This window comes from Cavia porcellus, unplaced genomic scaffold, assembly GCF_034190915.1.
Source record: "Cavia porcellus strain 051 isolate PalLab524CR breed Dunkin Hartley unplaced genomic scaffold, mCavPor4.1 scaffold_24, whole genome shotgun sequence".
NCBI lineage: Eukaryota > Metazoa > Chordata > Mammalia > Rodentia > Caviidae > Cavia > Cavia porcellus.
In genome coordinates, this window is record NW_026947507.1 from 43,882,698 (window position 1) to 43,900,037 (window position 17,340).

Sequence of the window (17,340 nt, forward strand, 5' to 3'; positions counted from 1 at the left end):
TGACCTGGAGCCCTGTGCTGTCAGGGGCCACAGGATGAGAGGCAGGAAGGACACAACGTCTCCAACCTCACCTCAGCTCTCTTCTCTCCTTACTTGGTGCTGCTCAGTGTCAGTGTCTTGGTTCTGAGAAAGAACTGACATCTGGCACGAGCCACAGTGATCTCAAAGAACAAAAGCTCCAAATACCAATGAATTTAACATCCATGTATCGTAGCTGCACTTTGTGTCACTATTAGTTTTGTGATTAATTTAAGGCAACACATGTGTTTGACTGCAGACTCTCGAATTGACCTCTGGGGGCGCTGGAGTGTCTGGTCTCTCCCTGTCCTAACATCCTCCTCTCTTTTGCCGCCAGCTCTTTTTCCCTTTTTTAACCATAAAACACACCCAGGGAGACAGGGAAGCCCATTGTCTCACGACAACTAAAGTACATCCTGCCTTCATTTATGTTCCTGTTTCTGCCTCATCAACTCCCAGGAGTATGCTGTTTCTTAGACAGTTTTTGTAGACAAGCTGGGCTTCATTGGCTTACAGAGTGAAGGGAAGTGGTGATGAGAGCACCCCGGTGGCCTCTACTCATCCCCTTCACCCAGCTCCTCCTGCCTCCCTATCCTCTGGGTGTAAATGAGAGGAAGTGATCTTGGAGGTCTGCATCAGTGGGTCACTCCAGAGCACAGCTTTGATTTTCATGGATCGCCAGAAAATCAATCTGCACAGTGAGGAATGCACAGGGGCCCTCTTACCATTGACAAGGACTGTGACCCTGTGCACAGGGAAGGCACAGAAATTAAATGTTGCCGGAGTCTCTCAGAGCCTGGGAGGCAGGGAGGGCAGAGAAGTGAGAAGGAGCCTGTGGAGCTGGCTGCTGCTGACGGATCCTATGGTCCTTACTGGCTTCGCCATGATCCCAACTCCTGGCGTGGTCACCAGACTGGCTTTGCATGGCACAGTGATAGCTCAATGTGGAATTTTGCAAGAATATTACAAGAGAAAATGGGAGAATCATTAAGAGAAAAATAAATTCCCAGGAGAGGATAATCAGCCTGAGATGCAAATGGACTCCCCAAAGGAAGTTTGGAGAAGATGAGGCTTGATCTGGATGCCTCCTGGCCACCCTCCAGGCCTGCAGGCAGGGGCGGTATCAAGGCACCAGGGCTCGAGGTCAGGATCTCCAAACTCACAGAAGCAGATGATTGAGCTGTGGAAGAAGAACCCAGATGGGGGTCTGAGGGGTACTTGACTGCAAACCTTTCCACAAACTGCACACAACAAGTGATCAACAGATGGACCTGGCAGTGAACAGCCACTCCAGAGCTGTTACAGGCAGGAATTAGTGGTCAGAAACTTTGGAACTTGGCAGGTTAGCAAAAACCAGTTGGTCACAAGAAGGAGGTGGGTGGTCAGTGTACTTGGGAAGAGAGTGAGCTTCTCTACTGGGGGGATTGAAGTAAAGGATGATGGACAGGGAGAAGGTGTAAATACAGTCAGCCATGGCTAGAGAGCACTGGACTGTTTCCATGGATCTTTTTGACCATGCCTAGGGTTAACAAGCCACTGTCATGCGCTAAATAACAAAATTCCAAACCACATCAGAATATAACAAAAGAGACAAGGCATTTTCATCACTCTATCATGGTTTCAGCGCATGTGTGGCCTCCACATACTGCAAACAGCTGCCCACAGGGACCCTGCAGGGCCAGCGTCTAAGGCTGCAAAGTGTGTGTTTTCAGATGGACACAGAGGTTACAGCAGGAGGACTCCAGGAAGTTGGTGCCAGAGGTCAGATAGAGAAAGTAAATAGAGTAACTTATAGGAATAGAATTCCAGGGCAATTGAGACACACAGGCGCAGCCAGGGGAGGTTGGAGAGGGGTTCTTGTTTTCTTCCTCTGCATCTCTGACTTTCACACATGCTATCTCACCAGCCACCTGTCCTGAGAGTTTCCACACCTGTCCTCCATCCGGGGTGCAAATTCAGACACCTGGGCAGCCAGGCAGATGGCAGGCCTGGGTCACATAGGATCAGGGAAAGCAAGAGAGAGAGCTGGGGCAGTGCTGTGAATGGGGTGTGTTTCTGTGGGGTGGACTGTGCTCCACAGCTGCTCCCTGTGCACCTGCAGGCAAGGACTTTGTGATGCACCCACCTCCTGCAATGCTCTGCCCCAAGCACAGGATGCCTGGGCCAGGGCCTGTGCATTGCCAGCCTTCCCAGCCCAAGGCAGTGCCTACACAGAGCAGACATGGACTAAGCCTCATGCTGTCTTGTGTCCAGGGACATGGCCTACCTGTCCCCAGGTATCCCAACCTGGCCCCAGGCTGTGTCACAGCAAGGCTGTTTGCAGGAAGTGAAAGGGGCAGCCCTCTTCCTCTGTGACAGGAGGAAAATGCTCCCCCTGATCATCAGGTCTTGGTCCCTGCTGCTGGGGGTCCTTGAGCCTTGTTTCTCCATGGGTGACATGTATGGGCGAGTTCTTAGGAGACTGAGGTACAGAGATCCCCTATGGGGCTCAGGGGTCTTTGTGCCTGCTGGGCCAGCACCACCTTCGAGGTACAGCACCAGGATCTCCTCTCTGAACTCCGGGCTGGTCCAGCAGACTGGTATCGGCAGGGGCAGAACAGGGGCTGCAGCACCAATGGAGATGTCTTCAGAAGCAGGTGTATTAGTTTAGTTCTAAAATGTCCGCACGGAGTCACACCTGTGTGGGAGGAGACGAAATCACAGAAGTACTGAATTCATCAGTAAATTCTTTCCACAGTGAGCTCATGGCTGGTTGTGTGTTAGGTGAGGTCGGCTTGGAGAGGCTCACTGGGTCCGTGACATGGAAGGGATGGAAATATGTCCTGAATCCCTCTGGAGCACCCACCTTTGATCATATCCAGAATACTGCTGGTTTGTCCCAGAGAATCTGGTGTCCTTCTTGTGAACTGGGGGGACCAAGTCTGGAGAAGACGCCTTGATTCCCCAGGAAGGAGGAGGGGGCCTGTGGTCCTCTGAGGCCTGCAGAGAGCTGAGTCCCAGGCAGTGGCTGAGCTGGTCTGGTGGGATGGCTAGCATCTCCCTGCCTGTAGCAAATCCTCAGGAGGGACCAGCCAGGAGGGACTGGGGAAGAGGGAAGTTCCTCTGGGAAGTTGACTTCTTGGTGTGAGGAGCCTCTATGCAAGTCAGGGGGATTCCTTTTACAACACAATGTTTTGGTTTCCAGGGAAAAAGAACGGTCCTGGAATTGTGATCATTGTGCTGAACTTGAGAGCCCAGGGTCCAGCCATCCAGTCCTGCTGGCTCCTGGTTGCAGGTCACGGAGCCATAGGAAACACTCCTGCTGCAGACCACTCTGCATGGGGAGCAGAGCAGGGTCCCTCCATGGGCCTTTGGGACTCAGCACAGCCTGAGGCTTACCTGGGGCAACATAGCAGGCAAGGAAGCAGAACAGCAGCAGCAGACAGCAGTGAGTCCTCATGGTCCCCAGTTGGCCTCACCAGGATGTGGGAAAGCAGGCGCTGTTCCCTCTGCGCTTGAGCCAGCACAGGCTTGCAGAGGCTGGAGCACGGTGGTATTTATAGGGACGCAAGATTGCACAACTTCATAGACAGGCTGGAGGAGGTGTTAACATCCCCAGTGAAGCTCTAATAAATAAACTTCATGTTCTTTGCCCTGAGCGGTCTCCAAGACCCATGGTCACATTGTGCCCCTGCAGTTCAGGCTGAGTTTAGCTCCCATCATGGAAACCCAGACTCACACCTCCTGCCAGGCTTGTTTGTTCTCCAGGTTGGATGGTACTTAGGGCTTTCTCAGAGCAGCTTAGAATAGGATCCCTCCTGCAGCAATGGCTGAGAGGCCCTGGCTGGAGGCCACACCCCAAGCCGGTTCAGGCTGCTACTGATCTTTCCCTTGAACTGTCTCCCTTGTTCCTCCCTCTGTGTTGCTGTTCCCTTGCTCTGTTTCCTGGCTGCATGAGCTAAGCAGCTCTCTTTGCTGTACCCCTCTGCCTTGAAGATCCTGCCTTGGAGCCAGCTGACCAGGGCCTGAGAGCCCTCAGACCATGAGGCACCTAAATGTCTCCTCTTCAAAGAGGAGGGAGCCAGCTGTTTGGTCCCAGTAACGGGAAGCTGATCAGCACACAAGGACTCTAACTCCAGCATCACTAGCTGAACAGGACCCATGGGTTCCATCTGAGCATCATTTTCCTTGGCAACCCTGGAAATCATTCTTACAGAAGAGGAGTTTGATGCCAGCCTAATTTATGTGCCTTTGCAGAAGACACCATGTTTCTTTGCTCATTAGAAAACTGAAGATCAGTTTGTAGTTTTTGTTGTGATATTTTATGAAACAATATCTACATATTGGTAGTTGTTCTTTCAGGGCCTTCTTGGCATTTGATAGGGTCTTTTACTTTAGAAATTCTAACAGTCTCATATCTTCCCTCTGTGGATGTATCATGAACATATTGTACCTTTTCTTCTCATCTTTCCTAATGTGTCTTAGTCTTCTGGGACTTATTAAAATGCTTTACAAGTTTGATTAAAAATTTTTATTGCCAGTAATTCTGTACAGGCTCATATCGTCCTCCTGTTCTTGGATCTCCCAGAGCATTTCACTGTTTTCTTAAGGATGCTGTTTGTTAGAAGCTATTTGCATTATGTAACATGGCATTCTCCATGACATGAGCCAAGTCCCTGATGTCTTGTTATTCTTGGCTGTGTATTTGCATTGGAAGATGAAGAGCCCTGCATTCTAGGGAGGCAAGGTGTGCTTCTTGAGGTATTTTACTGGGTGATCTGTTTTCCTGATAAGTTCGTCTTTGAGAGACACAAGCAGTTGGAACTTTTGTGATGTGAAATTTTCATTTGCAGGTGCAGTTGTGTGGAACCTGCCAGGCAGAATGTGCATCTCTATGGTTCCACTAAGGGTCCTCAGAAGTTTAAATTTATTTAATACCTTGTTGGACCAAGGCTAGAGACAGAAACCCCGTGCAATGTGGCTCTGTGGAAACCCACGGTCCTGCCCCAAGGTGCTTCTCTTCAAGCACTCACAAGAGTGAAGGCTTGGGTGATAATGTGCGTGACATTCTGGATACTTTTATTAAACAATAAGTGTGATAGGAATGGAGAGCTTCTGCTAGTATCACTGGACACAGAGGGAGAATAAATGGATCACCAGAGTCCAAATTCCCACCCCAGAAGCTACAAATTTGACAAAAAGTCCCAATGTCTGTCCAGATGGAGACCATCCATCCCTTCCAGAAGCAGAAGACTGAGATTTCTGTTAAAAAGTGCTAATACTGGTGAACTGACACCTGGTAATGGTGTACATTCTGGGGATACAATATAACATTTTGATACAAGTAAACAACACAGAACAATTAAACAAAGTTAATTCACATATCCATCACATCATTTCCTTATCTTTTTGTGATGAGAACATTGAAGTTTACTATCCCAGCTCTCATGAAACATAAAATTTTTATTGTGATGACAAGGGCCAAATTGTCTTGCAATAGATCCCCTAATTTATTCCTTCTAACCAGAACTGTGTAGTTCTTTGACCTAATCTTTGTGTGTGGGTTTGTGTCTAGATGTCCAGCTGTAACCTCGTACAGTCAGTCCTATGGCTTTTACAGAGGTGGCTGAATGGAGAGTGTGTGGTGCTGGATCAAGAGTTTGTGCTTAGTAAATCAGTCCACTGGAAGGTTTGGCATAGCTTGGACTAGGATTAAGGGGGTGCATGCTGCACCTGCCCTAGGGCAGGTAGCCTGCATACAATGCAAGGGACAGAAAGAGTCTCCTTTATTTCTTTTATTTATTTTGCTGTCTTCCACCACCATTAACTTTTGCCCTCTCCATGAGCTACCCTACCTTGGAGCCAGTGATTATAGACTGAAACCTCCACAAACTGTGAGCTAAATAAAACTTTCTTCCCCTGAATTTAGGGGTTCAATATTTTGTCTTAGCAACAAGAAAAGCCAGCAACACACTTCTTGTCTCCTCCACTTAACCTCTATCTACTACTATCTACTTTTCTGCTGCTGTGAGTTTGAATTCTTAGGTTCCAAATGGTTGAGACCATGCAGTACTTGTGGCCCTAAGACTGGCTGAATTCACTTAGCATAATGCCCTCCAGGCTCACCCCTAACTTGCAAATGACAGGACCTTATTTCTTTAAATATCTGACTGGTGCTCCCTTGTGTGCCTGTGTGTGATATTTTCTGCCATGATACTTACAGTGCTGCACAGTTAGTTGATTCATTACTTTGTCTACTGTCAATAATGTTGCTATGATACTAAGGGCACATATGTCTTTCGCAAATTTACTTCACCTCCTTGGTAGAGTATACAATAACCATAGTGGGAGTGTTATTAATGTAGTATGATTTATATATACTGTCTATCTTTCTCTCTCTCTCTCTCTCTCTCTCTCTCTATATATATATATATATATATATATATATTGTTCTTCCAATTATTTATACATTGGGCTTCTCACATGAAAGAAATCAGGCCATATTTAAGCTTGCGTGACTGATTTATTTCCCTTAACTTTCTGGTTTCAAGGTGCATCGGTTTTCCAATAAAAGATTTGAATGCATCTTCTTCATTGCAGAATAGCATTCAATGGTGTACACATGCTATACTTTCTTCATTTCAATATTGTTGGACATACAAGCTACTTCCAAGACTGAGCAATTATGAGCTGTGGTGCTACAAATGTGCTTATACAATAATCACTGTAATATGAAGTCCTTAGTTCTCTCTGTAAGATTGCTCAAAGGGAAATCACTAGATGGATGGAATTTGTAGTTTTAGTTTTTTGAGGGATCTACATTGATTTCCACAGTGGTTGCCATGGTTTTATCTCCAGCAATAATTTAGAAGTATTCCTTTTCCCACGCAGCCCTACCTGCCTCTGCTACAATTTAATGTCTTGATGAGAGCCATCCCTCCTGGAATAACTTAGGATGAGTTTTAACTTAGATTTCTCCAATGGCTGGAGATATTGAACATGTTTTAATATTTTTATTGGCAGTTTGTGCTATTTCTTTTGAGATGTGTTTATTCATTTCTGATGAGTCCTTTTATCTCATTTATTTCTTGCTTTATTTATTTTAGATAGTAGTCTTCTGTCCAAGGAAGACCTGGAAAAATCTTTTCCCATCCTCCAAGCTGTCTCTTTATTCTATTGGCTGTTTCCTTTGCTGTCAGGAGGTAAGTTAAGCTAAGCTGATTTGTAGAAACTTGATGATGTTCCTTGTGAAACTAGGATTCTGTTCCATAAGTTCTTCCCTATGTCACTGATAGTTTTGCATATATTCCAGCAGATTAAGTGTGTCTGACTTCATCTATAGGTCTGCAATCTATTTTAAATTAGGTTGGTACATGGTGAGTGACATGGCTCTAGATGTTACCTTCCACGTGTGCATCATTTCCTCAGCATCTTCTGTGTCATGGCCTGCCTTTCCTTCAGCAGGGTTTTGTCTCTGTTCTCAAAGGTCACACACTGAATGTGCCTGGGGTGCTTGCTGCCTCTTCCTTTACAGTCCAGTAATCCACATATAACCTCACAAAGTAGTACTATGCTGGTTTCTTTTAAAATCACTCTAGGTTTGTACCTTGAAAGAGGCATTGTGATGCCTCTTTCTTGGGGTTGTTGTCCAGGATTGCATTGGCTATTCTGGGTCTTTTCAGGTTCCGTTTAAATTTTTGGATTTTTTTTCTTAAATTGTAGAAACACTTTTGGAGGTTTATTTAACATCTGTTGAAAGTATTTTTTTTCTGAATTGTATTAGGGTTAATTAATGAAACAGTATTGATTTTTGTCCTACTATTTTGGTGCATTTCTTATTAGTTTTTATTAGGACTCTTTCCATGGAATTTCTTGGTGTGTTATGTAAAGGACCCATGATGTGTGGCTTAAGTGATTTGACCTCTTCCTTTCCTGTGCAAGTCCTTTAACTTCTCTCTCTTGCCTGGTTGCTCTAGGGAAAGTAGTAAGTACAGTACTCTGCAGTGGTGGTGACAGTGGAAATCCATACCTTCTTCCTAATTTTAAAGGAAAGACCTTGTTTTCTTTCCCCCCACCATTTCATATGATAGCACGTTTTTCCTAAATGGTTTTTATCACTCATTCTCTACCTACTTTCAACCGGGTTTATCATTTGTGTATCTTGAGTCACTCTTTCTTCTCTGCAGTTGAGCCTACTCTGTCATGATGATTTTATCAGTGATTGGTTGCACTCTACTTGCCACTGTATTGTTGAAATTTTTACATGTATCTTCACTGAAGAGATTATTGGCCTGAATTTTTCTTTATATTGCAGTGCCTGTTTTGGAATCAGCGTAATGAATGTTATTGTTATGGATTCAAGACTGGTGGTCAATTTCACACCAGCTAAACTGAATCAGCCTGGTGCTGAGTGTAGATGGCTCATTTGAGGAAAGTTGCCAGCATAAAAGGAGCCATGGAGAGAAAGAAGTTACATTGTGGGTTCTCCTAAGTGTGGCTGTTTGGAGCTTTGGTTCTCCTGGAGGGGCTTCCCTGATATGAATTGGCCAATATCAGTGGAAGAGCTTGAGACCTTGTTGGTGAGAGTAGCTGTGGTTCACTTTGGGGAGTGTTGCTCCTCACATTGAGCATCGCTTCCTGGCTCAGGAGGGAGAGCTATGTGCTGCTTAATCTCCAGGAGAGGCTTGTCACACCAGCTTCCTGTTATGTACTCAACTGTTCTCATTGGAGAAGGTTGGGACCTTCTTGTCACTGAGAATGGCTGTGTCACTTTTCAGAAGAGCTCAAGATCTTATTTTGAGCATCGCTTCTTGGCTCCTGAGTGAAACCCTCCACCTACTGGCACAGACCCTTCACCCACTGCTATAGACTGTCTAGCTTCTAAGATTGGCATGCTTAATTTTTTTGATGTGGGCATTCACAGCTATAGTTCCTTGCTCACCACTCCTTTTTCTGTTCCATGGTTGTGGTTGTGCTGGCAGTATCATTCATGTCTGGGAACTGCCTCATTTCCTCTATGAATGTTTTTGTTATCTGCTGACCATTCATTGTTTAATCCTCACTTGTTTGTACAACTTCTGCAGTTTCTTTAGCCATTCATTTCTAGTTTTATTGGATTAGGATCCAATAAGATGCATGGAATAGTATGTCTGTTTTTGCTATCAAAATTTATGCATTTGAAGTTAAATGTAAGCCCAAGGCAGTTATATACAGATTTCTCTGAGAACTTGGTCTTTTAGATTTTAAATTCAAGTTCACAGGAAAATTAGAGTTCATTTGCTTGTGATATAAGTGTCCCAATTTTTTGCAATCTAATCCAATCAGTGACTGAATTATGACATAAATTGAATGCTCCGAGTAGAAGAGAATTACCACAATGATGGCATGGATTGAGGAGGAATGTGGTTCTGAAATCTAAAATGTGTATATAAGAGAAGGCTCATGAAGGTTGGACAGTGAACTTTTAAATTCCAATGAGTTTAACTCCAGATGAGTCATTTGCCCTGTTCCCGCACCCAAGCAAATGTACTCCCCAGGCTGGGTGATGGCCTCCTATAAGAGTGCTGTCATGCAGGACACTGCCAAGTGCCCCCGGGACCATTCCCATCCTTCTAGATCAAGAGTGACATTCATGTCCAAGCAGGCTTCCAATGGTGGAAAGTTAGCTGTGACCATGAGGTGCTTCACTACCTTCCAAAATTTTTTTTCGTAAGCAGATATTTGGAAATACATGTAAGAATTCATGTTAAATTATGAGATAATGGTGGTGGTGGGGGAAGCCACTAGGTTTTACTAGGTCCAAAGAAACTACTAATGAGTGTACTTCGAAGCTAACAATCAAACCCAGCCTTCATGACTCCTCGGTGAGGAAGACAACACTGCCTGTCCTCCCAGCTCCAGGAAGATCTGGAGACATGGGGACTTGAAATCAGAAACTCTGCATTTTATGCGGCCAATGAGGGAGTCAGGAGTCATTAGCAACAGATTCTGCAGACTTGAGGACTCCAGTAAGTAAGGAGGCCCACAGTGAGCAGACTGGGCAAGTTTCTGGAGGGCTGCATGGCCCAGGGTGCCCAGAGTGTGAGGGTGGCACTGTCACTTCAGCACCCACTGTTCTTCCCTTGTCAACACTGCCCACCTCCAGGAGTATCCTGGGGACATCATTTACCACAATGTTGAGAAACAAATTGGTGAAAGGAGCCGATGTGCTTGAAGAGAAACACTATACCTGTGTGTTTGGCAGGCTCTGTGGTTGCTGAGGGTCTAAAATGGAAGGCCAGGACAATAGTTCCCAGGAGGAGAGGGGAGGTGATTGTGAGGGATCCATGGAGAGCAGAGTCAACATGACAGTAAGAACACCTAGACGTGTGACAGTGTTAAGGTCACTGCATTGTTGCAGAGAGTGAAACGAATAGGAAGCCTGGTCAGGTCCTGTTTGGGCTTTAAAAAATATCTGAAAGTTGTCAGACTGAAAACCCAATGCCTTGTGTAAATCCTACCTAAGTAAATAAAGGAATTAAAGTTGGAAGCTCGGGAGGAAGGGATGTTACACATGGGGGACAGATCCCACCTTTCCCAGTATACTCAGGGTTTGTGTCAAGATGGCATGGAAGCCAGCACAGATTTTGTAAACTATTTCTGCAAGGATATCCGCCGAGAAGCAGGCTGTGCAGTCTCTGGCTGATGCCAGTGTTGATGCTTGTCATCGGGACCAAGGCTGACTGTTTCTGAATGTCAGCTGACCCCCTCCTCACTTGGTCTCTAATAGACCATTGTCTGCACCTGTTTGAATATGCCCACAGAGGACTGTGGGGTGCCTAGCCCCAGAGCCAAGCTCTGCTATTCTCAAAGACCAGTGCTTTTTAGAGCTTCCATACGATTTTTCTAAATTCATGCTGACATCTACATCAGTAGCAAAGTTCTGAGTGAAAGACATATCTTCCTTGAATCATAAACTCAAAGTCATGACTGCTAACCCACCACTAGGCTCCAGAGTGCTCTGAGACCCGGAATTCCCTGAAGAAGGTGGAGCTAAGGCTCCTGGAGGATGGACACAAGAACATATAATGACATCCCCTGTGTTTGCATGCCTGGAAAGTCCCGGTTAAGTTAACAGCTGTACAGATCCTGGCCTTTTCTCCTCATCCTCTGTGTCCCTTGCACAACAGGATGGCACACTAAGGGTTATTAGTGGGACTGGAGATGCAGGCTTTACCATGGGTGACTGTCATCTGTGTTGACAGTTGCTAGAAGTGGAAGAGGTCATTGCTGGTGGAGATTAGCAGCATCCCACACACGGTTAGGAGCATTGAGAGGTTTATGGGAGGTGAGGAGTTGACCAGTTGTCCTACATCAGTCTGCATTTGGAGACCCAGCAGCAAGAGAGGACTGAAAGCAGATGTCGACCAAGTGGTGTGATGTACAGCTCAGCCTGTGGTTTTGGCAGAGTGAAGAAGCTGGTCTGGAAAGCAGAAGTTAGATGTCAAGAGTGAGCCTCCAGTCGGAGGATGTTAATGCTCACATGTGAGGCTCTCGTTGCAGAGGGGAAGTTGCCCACTACCTGCAGCGCAGAGGGACAAGGCAGAGGCTGGGCTGTGTAGATATTCAATCTCCCTAATCTTCACAACGAGCTGGCATCAGGGTCTTCCAGGCCCAGGGGTCCTGCAGCAGCATCCAATGGACTGAGCAGGCACCTCCAACCTCACAGGAGCCCACTGTGTCCCCCAGTGGAGTGTGGGGATAACAGCAAGGGGATGTGGTTTCACCTAAGACCTGGTCATCCCTGCCCAGAGCCAGGCAGGTGGGACAGGTTTCTCTCTTTCCATGCCCCACACCTTCTCACCCTCAATCATACTGACACAAGAGCCATGCTGGTCTGAGTGTGAGATGCTTCTGGGAGACTTGTTTATTAAGAAAGTGATCACACATCTGAGGCCAAGGTGCTTTGCCTCCAGGCCACCCTCAGCTCACTTGCAGCAGAGGTCCGTTTCCAGGCCACAGGATCCAATGGCATCATAGCTGGCAGGGCAAGCATAAGAGTAACAGTTTCCTCCTTGACTGACGCACTGCAGGAACAGGTTACGTTTGCTCAGACCTGCGAGAATGCTGGCACCTGCAATGAGGGAACAGAGCTCTCCAGACCTGTCGCGTTGGCACACTGCTTTAAGACATTGCTCAGCCCATCCCCCACAGCAAGATACAATCTCTCCAAGAGATTTCCTATTTCTAGGAACACACCTAGAACCCAAGGTTTGAAAGTGCTTTGAAAGAGTAAATGCTCACCCACCCCTTTTATTGTTGATTTTTGAATAATCAAATTCTTGGACTGTGAAAATTCCTTCCCTTTTCCTTTGAGGGTAAACTGAGGAGGTCCACATATAACAGAGATTGGAGAGGCAGGTTGGACCTCATAGCTCCGCTGATCTATTTCCATAGGACCCACTCGCCCAGCATTGTCCTGGGGCTGGAAGACAGCCTCAGGCCGAGGCAGGAGGGAGCAGAAGTCTCCGAACCTCTTCAGTCCTTCAGAATTTAAATAGTTCAGGAATGTGGAACCCAAAAATAAACCTCTAATAAGAGTCAAGCTTGCTGCAGCCACACCTTCAAGGTAGTGGGGAAGGGATGGCGCTCACTGCAGAGACTGTTTATCAGGGTGGGGAAGGGGGACATGTCCTAGGGAAGTCTTGATTTCAACACAGTTAGAGTAAGTAGCACCTGTCTATCAAGACCACTAATGAAGGGAAAGGAACAGAAAACTACAGATAAACCCCTTTGATGTAAACGCAAAAATCGAAAATAATTGCCAAACTAAATTTTAAAAAACAGGCTCTGTTTACTTTATAAACCAAATGTATCTTTTAATATCAGAATATCAAAACTATTACCTATAAACAGCTATAAACTCATATCATTTTTATTTACAGCAAATATATTGTAGCAAATTGATTAACTGATTGATTTGATCAGTTTTAAACTTTTAAAAACAACAGAAATCAAGGAATCTTTGTGTATTTGATAAAGAATAACTGAAGAATCTTACAATAAATTTGTGTTGCATGATCAAATAAAAGCTTTTCATTTGCTACTGGTGACAAAGTCAAAGAATAGATTCTACCAATTCCTGGAGACCTTGTGTCTGAGGTAACACACACACACACACACATCCCTCCAAAAGTATGAGAAATAAGCATAGGAAGAAATAAAACTGTCACAATTTGCAGGCCTAATGATTATAGCCAAAGCAAAAAGAATTTTGAAAAGTAGTTTGGAGAATATGCTGTGTATGATATCAATAGACCAAAAAGAACCCAGAGGAAAACAAAATCGATCAATTTTAAATCAGCACATTAGCCACCATTACAAAATAATATTAAAATAAAAGAATCACGTGTAAAAGCGTGAAGTATCCCATGCCCACTTACAAAGCTAAACACACCTGTTCAAGCTAAACACGCTTCTGTCACAAGACATAAAACAATTGGAACAGGAAGACCTGAAGAAGGGACACAGCCACATGCAAGCATCTGAACACAATGTGCCCCGCAGGCCCTGTGATTCCGCTTTCCAGCTCGTAGAAACACAGGCAAAGGAGGCTTTTCTGCTATCTGAATCGCACACACAAAGCAGCCTTGCTGTGCAGTGTGAACTGTGGTGGTGACCAGGTGGGCAGGCAGGAAGTCCTCATCACAAAGGCCTCAGCACGGTGACCCTGGGCAGAGGGAGCTGGGCTGAGAGGCTCCTGGGCTCTGTGGGCAGCTCAGGGCTCTTCCTGGGCCTCCTTGGGGTTCCGGGGGCTCCCTGCACCATGATTCTCTAAGCTGCCCCCCATGCTTTATGAGCTTCCCAAAGGCACACTGTTCTTAGAAAAAGTAAAACCTGAAAGAATTTCCTCTGGGAGGTCATTTTCATGTCCCAGAGCTGGGACCTCTCGTGCCCTATGATTCTGGCACCGTCTCCTGCCTGCAAGGGCCCCTTCTGCCCATGGGACCGGAGTGTCCCTGTAACTCACGGCCACATTCTGCTCCTCACCGGGCCCCAGATGCCCTCCCTGCCCTCACGTGGCACTTATTCTCACCCTTGTCCGCACTGAGCTGAAGCCTGCAATAGGTGTTAGGGTTCAGAACCAGAGGAATTTAGAGAGGAGAAGGGGGAAAGGTGGGGGCAGGACTCTGCAGAGCAGGACTGTGGTGGTTTCCACACTGTGCCCAGAGACTCCACACTGTGCCCAGAGATTCCACAATGCATTAGGCCAGTTACAGCTGGACAGCCGTGACCCTGCCTGGGGATGCAGTGACACCAACCACTCCTCTGCCAAGGGTCACAGCATGTGTTGGTTCTGTGAAAGGCAGCGTGGTCACGGGCTCCCAGGAAAGGAACCAGGATGTTAGTGTCGCTGAATCATCACGGAGAACAGGACAGAGAGGACAGAAGGGATCATAGCGCTGAGCACATGGCAGGCTTGATTTCTATGGCTCCTGAAAAGTCTGCTAAGGAAGAGTTCACAGGGACCCTGGTGTCACGGAGAAGACACATCTAGCACTGTGGTCTAGCACAGTGCAGATGCTGGTGCTTCCAGGAAGAGCAACTGAAAGGCCAACCGTGAAGACGATGTCCTAACCCAGAGAGGAAGCTCTGGTCCTGGGAACAAGCAGGGAAGCACAGTGGCTTCAGATGCCTTCTGGAGAGCAAGGGCAGGAGTGAGTGGGAGGATGTGCGTGTGAGGGCCTTGGTGATGGAGATGGGAACTCAGCTGTCTCAGCTCTGCTTTACTCCCCCCTGAGCCATGTGGGCACTGAGTTGGCCCGGGTGAAGCAGTGATAGGTGTGCCAGGCCCATCACAGCCACATGTGGAGCAGCACAGTGCAGGTGACAGGAGCTGGGGAGCCTGCACGTGCTGCATGGCTGTAGCTCCCTGTGGCTGGGCCGATGTGTTGCCACACATTTTTGTGTTTTCCAGAGCAGATAAAAACCTAAATTTCAGGTGATGAAACTCATTGACGACATTTTGGAAAGGAAATGAATTTTTAAACCAAGTTCACACACAAATCACCTCCAATCCCCATTCACTACCGCCTGAAACAAGCCTCAGACCTGTTCTGCTCTCTCTCTGGCCCCCTCTGGCCCCTCAGCTGCCCCCTGTGCACCTCCCAGGCAGGGACTTCCTGCTGGCTCACCTTCTGCTCTGCTCTGCCCTTAGCCTGGGAGGTCTGGCCCAGGGCCTGGGTGTTGCCAGCCTTCCAGCCTCAGGGCAGTGTCTGCACAGAGCAGATGTGGAGGAAGCCTCATGCTGGCTTGGTGTTCACAGACACAGGCTACCTGGCCTTATCATCCTGGCTGCAGGCAGTGTCACAGCAAGGCCATTTGCAGGAAGTGAGAAGGGCCGCCCGCTTCCTCTGAGATGGGAGGAAAATGCTCTCCCCATCATCAGGTTCACCCCCTGCTGCCTTGGCCTTGTTTCTCTGTGGTGATATGGACCAGTGAGCTCTGAGATCAGGTTTCAGGGATCCCCTACTGGGCTCAGTGGTCCTGGTACCTACTGAGCCAGCACCACCTCCAAGGCAGAGCACCCAGAGCTCCTCACTGAACTCCAGGTTGGTCCAGCTGAGTGGCGCAGGCAGGGGCTGGCACAGGGCTGCAGCACTGATGGTGACATCAGCAGCAGCTGTGTGTAACATGTGGGGTCACCGGGGTGAGTTTCCATGTCACAGTGTGTGTGATGCAGGAAGGTATCATTTGTTGCTCACAACTAAGAAAAAACCTTAGAAAACCATGAGCACCAGGTTAGAACATGCAGCAGAGTGTGTGTGGACTGTGGACGGCGTCCCCGCACACATGTATGGAGTGTGCGGCTCTAACCTGACCAGTGCTAATGTGTTCCATGCTTTTGTGTAAGGGCAGAATTATAGAATAGCAAATTTATAGATGTTTTATAGTAGAACCTAAAAATTAATTAGTGACCTATAACTGTACTCACACTGCCTGTCAGAAAGACTGCTAAACTCAGCCTTGACTGCCTGCATCCAGCTGTAATGTCTGCATGTTCCTACCTAAATATACATATGTAATTTTTCCAAGTTGCTTCAAGGATTTCCACATATGGAACAGACCAGCCCAGTCAGGGATACATTTAACTCTATTTCTTTCACTCAAACACTCCACCCTCCCAGGGTGTTCTTATCTTATTTTAAACAATTCCTTATAAGTAAATCTGCTTGAAACGAGTCAGCTTGACAACATATGACATAATGCATGTAACCAATCATGTAATAATCTATCAGCCTTGTACTCCCTGCTTGCAAAATGAATTTCAACTGAACTGCAGAATAACTCAGGGCTGGTGATTTGGAACTGATTCCCATCAGCCCTCTGGTAGAAATGTTGCCTTCTAAACTCATTGGAGTAGAGTGTCATCCTTTGAGTTCAGTACCAGGGTTCTGCAACATTTGAAGAAAAATATTGGTAGCTCACTAAAGGATCTCTCTCTAAAGGTCACAGGTGACAGTGCAGAAGCTCTGTACTTACACTGCAGCTGTGCTCAGGGCTCTAGTGGTAAAGGAAGGACTAAACGGACTCAGTTCCACAAATCTGCACAACAAGCTCATACCCAGAGGAGAGTAATGGGGTCTTCAGATAGTTTCTTGGCTGTGAACACTGAGGCTCACAGACCAATGACTTTCTGAGGTCACTGTAAATGACATAACAGAGACAGAAATGTGACCTAGACCCCCTAGGGAGTACCCAGCTTCTGTCATATCCGGATAACTCTGCTCTGTGCCAGAGAAACTGAGATCCTGGGTCCTAAATCACCCTGTCTTGAACTGGGGAGTCCTGGTCTGGAGAAGGAGCCTGGGTTCCCCAGGAAGGGGCAGTATTTCTGTGGTCTCCTGAAGCCTGCAGAGAGCTGAGATGTAGACGCTCAGACCTCTTCCCTGGGAGGAGCTGCTCAGAAGCACTGTGCTAGATGTGCCTTTTCACCTCAGTGCCTGATGCTGCTGGAGCTGTGCCACTCAGCCTCATGTGCCGTCCTGTCGCTGGACCCTGTGCAGCTGTCCTCAGCTATCACATGCTGCAGCATCTCCCACCGGACACCACATGTCCCCAGGCTTACCTTGAGAGAGGAGGAGGCAGCACATGAGCAACAGAAAGCAAGGAGTCCTCATGGTGACCTGCAGGCTGGCTCGGATGCTGAAGTGGGGAGAAAATTTCTCCACAGCTGGGTCCGCAGAGACTCCCAGAGGCTGGAGTGCAGCTGTATTTATAAGAATGCAGGATTGTGCAACCTCAGGATGGGCTGGGAGGAGGTTGTGCAATCTACAGTTAGGTTCTAGTAAATATCTCTCCTGC

The 17,340-nt window shown here is 47.0% G+C and overlaps 1 long non-coding RNA gene across 1 annotated transcript; it reads right to left on the minus strand.

Annotated features, from left to right (window-relative positions):
* Window positions 1-11,873: 11,873 nt before the first annotated feature.
* LOC106025577 (uncharacterized) lies at window positions 11,874-17,340 on the minus strand. The gene is made up of 2 exons (XR_001199177.3): window positions 17,105-17,340; window positions 11,874-12,109 (listed from the first exon to the last, which is right to left on the minus strand). It is a non-coding gene; the product is annotated as an uncharacterized LOC106025577 (long non-coding RNA).